Source organism: Pan troglodytes, chromosome 6 (assembly GCF_028858775.2).
Source record: "Pan troglodytes isolate AG18354 chromosome 6, NHGRI_mPanTro3-v2.0_pri, whole genome shotgun sequence".
NCBI lineage: Eukaryota > Metazoa > Chordata > Mammalia > Primates > Hominidae > Pan > Pan troglodytes.
Genome location: NC_072404.2, coordinates 170,320,976 through 170,331,298, shown reverse-complemented (window position 1 = coordinate 170,331,298; position 10,323 = coordinate 170,320,976). Strand labels below are relative to the sequence as shown.

The 10,323-nt window shown below is 51.7% G+C and overlaps 1 long non-coding RNA gene across 1 annotated transcript; it reads right to left on the bottom strand.

Moving 5' to 3' along the window:
- Positions 1–6,401: 6,401 nt before the first annotated feature.
- On the bottom strand, positions 6,402–8,651 carry LOC107976001 (uncharacterized). The gene is made up of 4 exons (XR_001719601.4): positions 8,496–8,651; positions 8,095–8,204; positions 7,059–7,293; positions 6,402–6,732 (listed from the first exon to the last, which is right to left on the bottom strand). It is a non-coding gene; the product is annotated as an uncharacterized LOC107976001 (long non-coding RNA).
- Between the last annotated feature and the right edge of the window lie 1,672 nt (positions 8,652–10,323).

Below are 10,323 nucleotides of genomic sequence, written 5' to 3'. Positions count from 1 at the left end.
ATATTTTTTCTATCCATAAATGTGTTTAAAAAAACACAAATAAGATCAACTTCACATGAGTGGAACCAGTTATTAAGTGATCATGAACGTCTTTTAAAGGCAATCAATACAGACTACGCCGTTTTTTAACAGCTTTAGTGAGGGCGAATTCATGCGGTGTACAATTCACCCATTTAAACGGTGAATTCAGTGGTTTTTTGCGTATTCACAGAGTTGTACAACTATCATCACAGTCCATTTTAGAACATTTTCATCACCCCAGAAAAGACCTTCATATGCTTTAGTTATTGCCTCCTTATCCCCTGACTTCCACCCCCAGCCCACGGCAACCACTGATCTACTTCCTGTCTCTATGGATTTCCTGTTCTGGACGTTCGTATGAATGGAATCGTATAATATGTGATGTTTTGTGACTGGCTTTGTTGACATAATGTTTTCAAGGTTCATCCATGTCATAGCATATGTCAGCACTTCATCCCTTTTTATGGCTGAATAATGTTCCATTGTATGGAGAGGCCACATTTTGATTATCCATTCACCAGCTGACGGACGTTTGGGTTGTTCTCACTTTTCGGCTATTACGAATGATGTTGCTGTAAATGTGCACAAGCTCATCCATGTGGGTGTAGCTCTTCATTTCTCTTGGGTGGAGTTACTAGGAGTGCACTTGCTGGGTCACATGGTAACTCTATGTTTAATCGTTTGAGGAACTGCTGGACTTTTTCCAAAGCAGCTGCATGATTTTAAACCTCCATCAGCAGGGTATGAGGGTTCTGATTTCTCCACATCTTTGCCAACACTTGTTATTCCTTGAGTTTTTGATTCTAGCCATCTCAGTGAATGCGAAGTGGTATGTCATCGTTTTCAAAAGCAGAATAGTGTTTGTCTATGAAGGGAAGTGCCTTAGCTTACTTGCCATGAAAGTACAATCCCCCAAGAGTGAGGGAAAGAGGTGAGTGAAGCAGTGAAGGAGAAGCTATGGTGAGGGTCACCTCCCTGAGCCGACCATGGCTGTTGCGTGACATGTGGTTGCTAGTCACACAGGGTACCTTCCATACAGGCTGTGGAGACCCACCAGGCCTTGCAAGAACAGTCCTTTGGGGGAAAAGAAAGAAAAGAAATGCATCTGGTAGCTCTCTATCTTCCGTCTCTTACTGGCCCCAGTTTACCCCTCCTTCATTAACTCTTTCAGTTTTCCTGATTCTAGTACAGTCATACACTGCACGATGACATTTCCATCAGTGATAGGCTGCATATATGATGGTGGGCCCATGTAATGCCACATGTTCACTGTGCGTCTTCTACGTTTACATATGTGTAGATGCACACATCCTCGCCATTGGGTTCCACTTGCCCACAGTATGCAGTACATCACATGCTGCACAGGTGTATGAGGAATGCCCTCCAGCCTAGGTGTGTAGTGGGCTCTACTGTCTCAATTTATGTAAATGCACTCAATGGTGTCTGCATGACAAAATCTCCTAACAATGCATTTCTCAGAATACATGCTCGTTGTTACGCGACACATGACTATACTCAGCTCCTCGCTGCGGCTGATGGGACAACCAGATTCCACAGCCAACAGTGGGCTCATCGTCAGAGCCCCAAGTGGTAAGAAGACCCCAGAGCTGCTTCTGCAAGTCAAGTTGGTCAGACTGTCCATGCCTATATTGATCACTGGAAAGGGGAGTAGAAGAGTTATGATTGGCAGAGAGATGACCCTCCAATGTGAAGAGCTGTTGGTGAATCCATCGCAGAGACCACTGCAGATGGTTACTCTGCATTGGAGTGGAGGATGGGCCAAGGCAGACTGTGTAGGATGAGAAGTCAGTGTGCCTCGCACAGCCCTGAGGCTGGAGCAGAGGAAAGGGGCTGCCAGGGGCAGTGGCAGAAGGTCCAGTAAGATACGAAGAAAGTGTGTGACCAAGAAATCCAGGGGGGGATGTTCTGGAAAGGAGAAAGTGGCAGCCATGGCATGCAAGACAGAGACCAGTCATGTCTGGGGGTCCTGTGATGTGGTCAGCAGGAAGCTCGGTGAGAGTGGCCTGAGTCACGGGGGAAGCTGGGCTTCTGTGAGATAAGGAGACAAGGAAAATGAGGCTGCCAGTGAAGATCCCTCTGGAAGGGGTCTGGCTGTGAGAAGGAGGGGAGAGATGATGGAAGCTGGAGGAGAGAGTGATGGGGAAGGAGTTTAGTTTGTCTGTTTGTTTGTTTATTTATTTTGAGACAGAGTCTTGCTCTGTCAGCCAGGCTGGAGTGCAGTGGCTCGATCTCAGCTCACGCAACCTCCACCTCCCTGGTTCAAGGGATTCTCCCTCCTTTAGCCTCCCACTCAGGATTACAGGCATCTGCCACCACACCCGGTTAAGTTTTGTATTTTTGTAGAGACAGGGTTTCACCATGTTGGCCAGGCTGGTCTTGAACTCCTGACCTCAGGTGATCTGCCCACCCAAAGTGTTGGGATTACAGGCATGAGCCACGGGACCCAGCCTGTTTTGTTTTAAAAAATGAGAGACGTGAACAAATATAAATGCTGATGGACCCAGTAGAAAGATTGAAGAAGAAGGGCAGGGCGTGGTGTCTCACGCCTGTAATCCCAGCACTTTGGGAAGCTGAGGCAGGTGGATCACGAGGTCAGGAGTTCGAGACCAGCCTGACCAACATGGTGAAACCCCGTCTGTACTAAAAATACAAAAATTAGCCAGGCGTGGTGGCACATGCCTGTAATCCCAGCTACTCGGGAGGCTGAGGCAGGAGAATCGCTTGAACCCAGGAGGTGGAGGTTGCAGTGAGCCAAGATCGCTCCATTGCCCTCCAGCGTGGGTGACAAGAGTGAGACTCTGTCTCAAAAATAATAATAATAAAATAAAGAAAGACTGAAGAAGAGGGAGTGAGAGCAGGCAGTGGAGAGTGAGGTCCCTGAAGAGTAGATTAGAGGAGGAGATTGGTGTCTAGGACCAATCCTAGTGGGGATTCCTGGGCAGGCACACCCTCTACTGAGGAAGTAGGTGGGAGAGATGGGGGGTGTAGTGGGGTCGCCTTCCCCTCAGGAAGTTTCTGTCATTTCTGAAGAAGGAGGAGAGCTCCTGAGTTAAGAGGGAGACAGGAGCGATTGGAAACTGGGAGTGTAAACCCTTTGGTGTGGAGTGCCTGGTGGAGGTTTGTGATGGCGACTTCACAGGGCCCAATCTGCAGGGTGGCGTGGGAGTTCTTCTCTATGGCACTCCAGGCTGGGTAGCAATGGCAGAGCATTCGAGGGGCCTCTAGAATTGGTTTTTTCCTGGTGGTGCCAAGGAGGGGCAATGGAGCCGTGGAGGGCAGGTTAGCGGCAGGCGGCTGGTGGCGTCGTGGAACCTGGGTCAGGTGAAATGGAGGTGAAAGGAGTATGCCGGGAGGAAGAGGGCCCCACAGAGGGAAGGGCCAGTGTGTAGAGGCTTGCCCTATGTGAACACTGGGTGTTGGCCCCACGAGGGTAGCAATATTCATTGATTAGTGCAACCCAAGCTCCCTCAGATTCATTACTGGATGGGTGATCTGAAGGCGAGAGCCTGGGCAGGAGGAGGCTGTGTGGGCACATGGCGTCAGGGGAGAGCCACTGCAGAGGCTGGCAGTCCCCACGATGAGCCTGGGATTGGGTGGCTGGAGTGGTGTGGAGTGAGTCACCAGGGCCAAGGAGGTCAGGGAACCCAGAGGCAAGGCCTTGGATGAGTCATGCTTGAGTGGGACGAAGTCCTCAGCCCAATGACAGGTTTGGGATATGGAGACAGACTGTGTGTCAGGTGTCTGAGTCCCTGGGGAGTGAAGGCAGCAGATAGCAGCGGCAGAGGGGGTGCACTGGGTGGAATGATGTGCCCCCAAATTCATGTCCTTCTGGGAACCTCAGAATGTGACCTTATTTGGAAATCGAGTCTTTGGAGATGTAATGAGTTAAGATGAAGTCCCACTGGAGTAGGGTGGGCCCAAATCCAACACGACTATTTCCTCCTAAGAAGAGGAGGTGAGACCCAGAGACAGACATGCAGGAGAAGCCGTGTGAGGACTGAGGCGGACATGCGCCATGGTTTGCTGGAAGCCACCAGAGGCCAGAAGGAGTAAGGAAGGATTGTCCCCTAGGGCTCTCACAGAGAGCAGGGCCCGGAAACACCTTGCTTTCAGCCTTCTGTCCTCCGGGACTGGGAGGGATGTGGAGCATGGAGCAGGAAGGAGCGAGGGGCAGAGGGGCCAGGGGCTTGCCACCTGTGTGGCCATGTCAGGCCTTGGCCCCACGGTCGGTGGCTACCACCCAAAATATAGACACACCATATAATCTGTGTTACTCAATTTCACGGCACCTGAAAGATGAGTGTTCTCTCTATCTGGTGAAGAACGTGAAGAAATGGGGTCCTGAAGCAAGCAATGTGCTCAAAGCTGTGACAATGCTGAGGGGCAGAGCAGGGGTTCAGATCCAGCCTCCCTGAGTCCATAGCTGGGCTCCCCGCACCCCCATTGCTCTCACCCCTGGAGTTCCTGCTGTGCCCCAGGCACTGTGCTAGAGATACACAAGGGCTCTTGCTGCATGGTCCTGGAGCTGCTCACAAACTAATGGGGGAGAAGGACCTAGGAGGAGGCTCCCGGCACTGCTGTGACAAACGACCACAAACACGGTGGCCCTGCACAGCGCGCATGTGTCATCTCAGAGCTCTGGGGGTTGGGTGCCTGAACTGGGTTTCGCTGCAGTAAGATCAAGGCGCTGGCAGGCTGGGTTCCTTCTGGAGGCTCCAGGGGGTCTGTTCCCTCGCCCTTCCCAGCACCGAGAGGCTGCCTGCCTTCCCTGCTCATTGGTCCTGTCGTGGTATCACTCTGGCCTCCTGCTCACTTCGAAGGGCCTGGAGTTAGGTGGGACTTGCCTGAATAACCCAGGTAATATGAGCTGAGTGTCTATGTCCTCCCAAATTCATACGTTGAAAGCCGCACCCCAAGGCAATGGTGCCAGGAGGTGGGGCCTTTGGGAGGTGCTGAGGTCATGAGGGTAGAGCCATTGTGAATGGGGTCGGGGCCCTGAAGAGAGAGCCCCAGAGAGCTCCCTGGCCCCTTCACCATGTAAGGATGCAGGAGAAGGCGCCATCTCTGAACTAGGAAGTGGCCCTCGCCAGACACTGTCTCCCAGTGCCCTGAGCTTGGACTTCCAGCCTCTGGCACTGTGAGAAATGAATATCTGCTGTTTATAAGCCCAGTCTCTGGTACTTTGTTAGAGCTCCCCGCATGGGCTTAGACACCAGCAGAATCTCCTCATCCCAGGATCTTTAATCGAGTTTGCAAAGTCCCCTCGCCATGTAACATCACACATTCACGAATTCCAGGGATTAGACTGTGGACTTTTGGGAGTGGACTGATATTCTGCCTACCACAGACATGAAAACATCATTTCGATGCATTTTGGTGATTTTTATCATAGAAATTCATAGACAGGCGGTGCTATGGAAACACAGAAGAGGGACAATTAGAAAATGCTTCTCAGGAGATGTGACATTTGAGCTCAGTCTCGAAAGATGAATTTGTCACGCAGAGAAGGAGCAAAGCCATTCCAACAGAGGAACAACTTGTGCAGAGGCGTGAGGCCCTTGGGGGATTCTGAGCACGTGGGAGACGAGTGGAGAAGTTAGCTGGGCTGAAGCCTGGGGACAGGCTAAGCAGCTTAGCCTTTGTCCCGGGAGCTGGTGTGGCTAAATCTTTTTTGATCATCTGTTTCAGTTGGCTGATGTTTACCTTGTTCCCCCCAATACATGTATCAATGTATTTACTACATATATATATAGCTGTCCTCATATCTTATATGCACTACACGATATATTATAAATAGATATTTAATTACAGAGCCTCTTGAATTTTAGCCAAACCAGCTAAAGACTGGGCACCAGCTAGACTGAACTTCTCAGCGGTCGGCGTGGCCATGAGCCTAAATTTGGGCCAGTGGGCAGTGGGCAGGTGGGTTGTTTGCAACTCCCAGTCACTCTCTGAAGATGAAGGCGCTTCCCTGGACTCCCTCTTGATCTCTGTGTTTTCCTCCAGCAGGGAGTGTGGGTGTGGCAGCAACCCAGCATCTACCATGCCGACCATGTGCCATGCCATGCACCGCGTGTCGTAACAGGACAACAGAGCAAGAGACCCAGCAGACAGGGGTCCCCAGCAACCTCATGAAGCGCCATCCACTCACCTGCAGACAGTCTGGGGAGAGACTGAAACTTCTATCTAAGCCACTTCATCTTTGATCTCCTTGTTTTTGTGGTTCAGGTTGTATCTTAATAAATAAAACGTGTTTGAGTTCATGTTTACATCCAACCATTAAAAAAGTATATTTTGCCATGAGATAAACAATGAGACCCTGCACGAGATGAAATATTTCCATGGTCACTCGTCATCTCCTTACAGAGAATTACTAAGATTTTATTAAAACAGTGTAGATTATGAGAGTATGGTGACTCCAAAGTGATGTTTACATTCAGATGACCCCCAGGCCCGCATATGGAGCTCCGGTTCTGTAGCTGAAGATGGGACAGAGGCGCAGGGAGAGCTGCAGTCGCGTTCTCGGAGGCATGGCCCCGTGTTGATCAGACACGTCATGTTCAGTCAGTGCCATGCAGGTGTGCAGCGGACGGTCTGGCTGAGGCCGGGGGTGCCACGGTCCCCCTGTCTGCTGAGTAGTAGCAAAGCTGAATATTTTCCTGGAAACATTTTGTGCGCCCCTGGGGTGTGCTGCTGGGGACAATGGGAAGTCTTTGGAACTCAGGAGCGGCGCACGCTTGGTGTTTGTGCTGGAAGATGACCAGCCACAGACTGGAGATCAGGATGGCCCGAGACCAGGGCCACTGCTGACCCTGGGCAGGGAGGACACGGTGTGGCAGAGGCCTGCATGGGTGGGATGGGAAGAGGCCTTGCTGGAGAGCTCAGAGGTGGAATATGGTGGTTGCATGTGGCTTCTCTTACCACAGACCCCAAGACAAAGGTGCCCACTGGTGGGAGGCTATGACCATTGTGCTGAGTCGCACGACCTGGAGCATCTCTGAGAGAGCAGAACTCACCGTCCCCACTGCATAGCTCTTCAGGCCCAGGGCTTGCGAGGAAGAAACAGGTGGTCATCTTCCACCCGGCAGCTCCCAGGAGACGGGTGGGGTCAGTGGACCCTGTTCTCAGAACTAAAGGCGGGAAGACCGTGGCTTCCACTCACCTCCTGAGAAGTGAGCCAAGGGCCCTGGGCTGACGACAAGGACTCTAAGAAGCTTGCAGGACTGTGTGGTGTTCGTGACTTCCCCTTGCCTGTTGTTTTTAAAATCCTTTGTTAGTTTCTCTGTAGTTATTGGCAGAAAAATCTTATTCGTGCCCCTGTTCAAGATTAGCAAGAAAGAGGAAATGTGGAAAAGCCACATCCTGTTTTGCAGCCAGGCTTGTGTGTGGTGGAGGGACAGGGGACAGGACCCTACGGGATGGGATGAAGAGGGATAAAGACAGCCTGGGATGGAGACGGTGGGAAGGTGCCTGTGATTCCTTAGAGCAGCACAGGCGGTGCAGAGGCTCCAGCTGGGGTCTGGAGGACGAGGCTGCCATCAAGCTCCACCATGGGCCCTGGGGAGGGGTAGGCAGGGCAGGGGGACAGCCAGAGGATGGGGAAGAGGAATGGTTGTACCATAGACCTACAGTGACATGGAACGGGCATTAGTAGGAAGGCAGCCGGGTGTTTGGGGGTCTGGGCCACAGCAGATTTCAACAATAACATGGATAAAACATGGAAAGAGCAAAGAAGACAGAGCAGGTGGCCCATAAGCACATGGAAAGGCACTTAGCTTCACCAGTCAGCAGGGAAATGCGAATCAAAACCACAGTGAGTCGTCACTTCACACCCTTTAGGATGGGTATTGTAAAAACAAAAACCAGAAAAGAACACGCACTGATGAGGGCGTAGAGAGATTGGAACCCTTGTGTGCTGTTGGTGAGAATGTGAAATGATGCAGCTGCTCCAGAAAACAGCACGGCAGTGTATTAGTCAGGGTTCTCCAGAGGGACAGAACTAATGGAATAGATACATATATATGAACGGGAGTTTATTAAGTATTAACTCACACAATCACAGGGTCCCACAATAGGCCGTCTGCAGGCTGAGGAGCAAGGAAAGCCAGTCCCAGTTCCAAAACAGAAGAACTTGGAGTCCGATGTTCAAGAGCAGGAAGCATCTAGCACGGGAGAAAGGTGTAGTCTGGGCGGCTAAGCCAGTCTCTGCTTTCACATTTTTCTGCCTGCTTTATATTCTAGCCGCCGTGGCAGCTGATTAGATGGAGCCCATCCGGATTGAGGGTGGATCTGCCTTTCCCAGCACACTGACTCAAATGTTCATCTCCTTTGGCAACACCCTCAGAGACACACCCAGGATCAATACTTTGTATCCCTCAATCCAATCCAGTTGACACTCAGTATCAGCCATCACAGGGGGTTTCTGAAAAGAAATAAAAAAAGAAAAGAACTACCATGTGAGCCAGCAAGTCTACTTCTGGGTGTTTGCACACAGAAACTGAGTGCAGGGCCTTGAGGAGATACGGGTACCCCCGTGCCCCTCACAGCAACATTCACAAGAGCCAAGGGTGGAGATAACCCAAAGTCCACTGATGGGTGAATGGGCGAGTGAGCAAGATGGGGCCTTTCCGTACCACAGAATATCACTCAGTCGTAAACAGGAAGGAGATGGAGGAAACTGGAGGACGTTATGGTGAATGAAATCAGCCAGTCGCAAAAGGACAAAGACTCCTTCTCCACTCATATGAGGTCCCCAGAGTCGTCAGATCACAGAGGCGGACAGGAGAGTGCAGGGTGCCGGAGTCTGGGGGAGGGATGGGGCATGAGTGTTTGGTGGGGACAGAGTTTCCTTTCAGAAGATGAAAAGGGTCTGGAGATGGATGGTGGCGATGGCACAACGATGCGAGTGTGCGTAATGCCACAGAACTGTGCACTTGAATATGGTTAAAGGGTAAGTTTTACGTTATATATGACTTACCACAGTAAAAAAAGTACGGAAGGAGGCAGAAATGACATCGGCCTGGTTCTTCCTTGACATTAGGTCCTGCCGGGACCTATGTTCCATAAGTCCCTGGGGTTGGAGTGCGAAAGTGATGAAGAGGAGACACAATAGCAGAGGGGTGAGGGCAGGGGCATCGTCTTTGGGTGCAATGCTCTGTGCTCTCGGCTGCTGGAAGCTCCAGCGGCATCCACAAGGCAGCAGGTCCTTCATTAGGCTTCTTTGTCCTTCTTGAGCTTCTTCTCTGCATATTCTCTGGCCTCTCTTCCCTGCCCTCTCAGGCCTCCATCTGTGTGCTGTCATGCTGTCTGCACTCCGGAGGTTAGTGTTTGCTAGAGCTGAGCTTCATTGCAAGAATTCTCTCCGCTCTCATCTCCTTCATCTCTTCTGGGTCACCTGGTGATCCAACGATGTGTCCCTTGATTGAGTTCTCCCAGGGTGAGTCGCCCAGAGGTCTCGTCCCCTGTGCTGGTCTCTCTCCCTTTGCTCTCAGTCTCCTGATCCATTCTCTGCCCTTCTGGGCCCTGCCTGGCTCCCCAGGCTGCCTGCTGGCCCACTGCCTCTGCAGGTGGTGACAGCAGGTTGAGAGGGTGAGAGAGGGAGGTTGGATGCCCGTCCTGCTCCCTCCTTGCCCAGCCCTCTGTCTGCAGCAGCGGCTGTGCCCCCATCCCTGGACAATAGCTGCTCCCAAGGTGGACCCTCCCAGCTTCCCACTTGGTCTGCAGCCCTGGGGAGGGGAATGGCTTCCTCTGTCTCTCATGTTTGGTTGCCTCACCAGCCCTTGTTTGTTCCTTCACCCTGGCCACACCTCTCCAAGTAGTCTTTTCATTAATGCATCTTTCTTTAGAGGGTCCAGGGGACTTCTGGTTCCGCTGGGACCTGGAGGACTTATCACTACTTCTTGTCCCACTCTCAGCAAGCTGCTTTCAGGAAGAACTGACCCCTCTGCAAGCCTGGCTGTCCTCAGTCCAGGTTCCCAGGGATGACACGGAAGCCTCTGAAAGCCATCTCTGGGGCTAAGGACGTGGAGGCTGCTGCGGACATGGAGGCTTCCTCACACTTAACCCAAGATCGCTGGGGGGCCGTTGCCTTACACCAGGGCAGGGCTCCCTGGGAGCTTGGACACGGAGACACTGGGCCATTTAATAATATTAGAAAAGCCCATCCAGGCGAGGTGGCTCATGCCTGTAATCCCAGCACTTTGGGAGGCCGAGGCAGGTGGATCACTTGAGGTCAGACGTTTGAGACCAGCCTGGCCAACATGGTGAAACCCCATCTCTACT